Genomic DNA, 2804 nt, shown 5'->3' with positions numbered 1-2804 from the left:
TTCTTTACTTTTCTAACATATAGATTAGTTGCCTTGGTAATTGCTCCTTTTAGTTTGGCCCACTGTTGTTCCACTTCTCTCTTGTTCTCCCAGCCTTCTAGTTCTTCCTCCAGGTACTTCCCCATTTCAACAAAGTCCATGTTTTTGAACTGCAAAACTCGGGTCTTCGTGCTTCTTCTCCGTATCCTATTTGTGATATTAAACCATACCGTATGATGATCACTGGTGCTGAGGTGGGCACCCACCCAGACATTAGAGACATTATGTCCATTAGTGAGCACTAAATAGAGTATAGCTCCCTCCTTCGTGGGTTCCATTACCATTTGTTTGAACAGAGCCTCTTGCAGGGCATCCACTATCTCTCTACTACTGTTAGATTCTGCAGAAGGGATTCTCCAGTCTACATCCAGCATATTAAAGTCTCCAACAATCGCCACTTTCCCTTCTTTCCCATTTTTTGGATGTCTTCAACCAGATCACTGTCCAGCTCTTCCTTTTGGTTTGGAAGCCTGTAAACCACTCCAATAAAAATGGATGCCCCATCATCTTCTTTTAGGTCAGCCCATAGGGCTTCTTCTTTGCCCCATCTTCCTTGCAGCTCAGATGCTTGGATATTGTTTCTGACATAAAGAACCACTCCTCCCCCTTTTCTGTCCTCTCTGTCCTTCCTTAGCAAGTTATAGCCTGGGTATTGCCGTATCCCAATCATGAGATTCCGTGAACCATGTCTCCATGACAGCAACAACGTCCAAGTCCGCCTCCACCATTAGGGCTTGCAGATCTGGGATTTTATTGGCCAAACTACAAGCATTTGTGCTCAGAGCTTTCCAACTTTTCTCGTTCAGGTTTCTGCTTTTCTTGGACTTACTTTTGTGACTTATTTAGCTGAGTTTTGTTATCCACGTCACCCTTTTCCATTGCATTTGTATTTGGGGGGTGACAGTGTAATGTCCTACTGTCACCCCCGTCATCTAGTTTAAATGATTTGAATTTATCTCTTAGGATCCTTTTTCCTGCCACGGGCAATGTAAGCCATCTTTGACAAAGAGCTTTTTACTGTTCCATACACAGCCCCAGCCCTCAATAAATCCAAAACTTTGTTCCTTACACCGGGATTTGCGCCATAAATTGAAGTTATTAGTGTGGCTTAGCCTCTCCTTCCCCTTTCCATGAACAGGTAACACCCATGAAAAGGCAATGGTTGTCGCCATGTGACTAATCTGCTTCGCTAGAGACTGGAAATATCTGATGAAAGGGCAGAACCAATAAAAGAAAGCAGAAAAGAAAGTTTTAAAATATTCACTCTGAGAGAAAGAGACAAAGAGGAAAGGGAAATTTATTTATTTATTTATTTATTGGTTTTTATATACCGCCGTTCATCCTAGGATATCACGTCGGTTTACAGGAAAACAAAACAAAACGTCAGAGCGTTGTACATAGAACAAGGTAGTAATAATTATGAACTAGTATATAAATAACTAAGGGAAGAAGTAACGTTGTACATATAACAAGTTAATAGTTATGAACTAATACATAAATAACTAACAGTGAGAATAGCTAAGTAATTTAAACAGCAAAAACTTAAAGTAGAGGGAAAGAGGGGCTGGAGGGAGGGAGGGGGGAGGAAGAGAGGGTGGGACGTGCTGGGGTATTTAGGAAAGTTGTATCATAGAGGAGGGAGAACGTGCTGGAAAATGTCTATTGTGCTTGCAAAGAAGGTAGCATGAAGTGGGAAGGAGGAGCGGGGGGGGGGGGGGGGAGGATCAAGTGTAGGCCTGAGTAAATAACCATGTCTTGAGATTTTTTTTGAAGATTTTTGGGGACTGTTCTAGTCGTAGTTCGGTGGGCATAGAGTTCCATAAGGTAGGGCCAGCTAGTGACAGGGCGCGGGCCTTAGTGGATGTATATTTAAAGAGTTGGGGTGAAGGGGTTTGCAAGGTAGCCATGTATGGCTACCTTGCAAACCATTTACCATTTATTTACCCTGACCAGAAGAGGTCAGGGTAAATAAAGTATTTTTCTGGAAGGAGGGGTTGGGGGTGCATGCTCTGAAAATCTCCCCTTGATCTCCAGCAACCAACCTTTGGGCCTGATTTTTAAAAGCATTTACAGGCTTAACATTAGGTTTTACACTTCTAGATGCACTTTACCCAGTTAAGTGGGCTTTTGAAAATTGCCAGGGCCGGCGCATCCATTAGGCGATCTTCAGCGGTCGCCTGGGGCACCGAGCCATAGGGGGCGCCGAAGAGCAGCCACGTGGTGCCGCAAGCGGGGCCTATCCCGCTTGCGGCAAAGAGAAATAGAGACTGTGTGCTTCTGGGGAGGGGGGCGGCAGCGCAAGGGTCGCCTAGGGCACCCAATACCCTTAAGAACATAAGAACATGCCATACCGGGTCAGATCAAGGGTCCATCAAGCCCAGCATCCCGCCTCCAACAGTGGCCAATCCAGGCCATAAGAACCTGGCAAGTACGCACAAACTCCAGTCTACATCCGGCCCTGAAAATTGCTGCAATATATGTCATTGAATTGCTCATAGGATCTATCCGTGCAAGTGCGCTTTAACCTGGGGGGGACATGGCTTTTGAAAATTGCTACAATGGCCGTTCCATTTACACGTGCAAAGAGAACAACAGCCCTCTGCTTCCCGCTCCCGGCAGAGAGGGAGGTCCCAGAGCCTGAGGACGGGGCACACCAAGGAAAGAGTCACTCGGCTGCCCTAACGCAGCCCGTAAAGAACGGGAGAGGAGTGCGCCCCGCCCCCCCCCTCACGGGCCCCGCCCCAAGCGGCCGAGGAGGGAGGCTC

Source organism: Rhinatrema bivittatum, chromosome 8, assembly GCF_901001135.1.
Source record: "Rhinatrema bivittatum chromosome 8, aRhiBiv1.1, whole genome shotgun sequence".
Classification (NCBI taxonomy): domain Eukaryota; kingdom Metazoa; phylum Chordata; class Amphibia; order Gymnophiona; family Rhinatrematidae; genus Rhinatrema; species Rhinatrema bivittatum.
The sequence above is the reverse complement of the archived record's forward strand: the minus strand, read 5'-3'. Positions refer to the sequence as shown.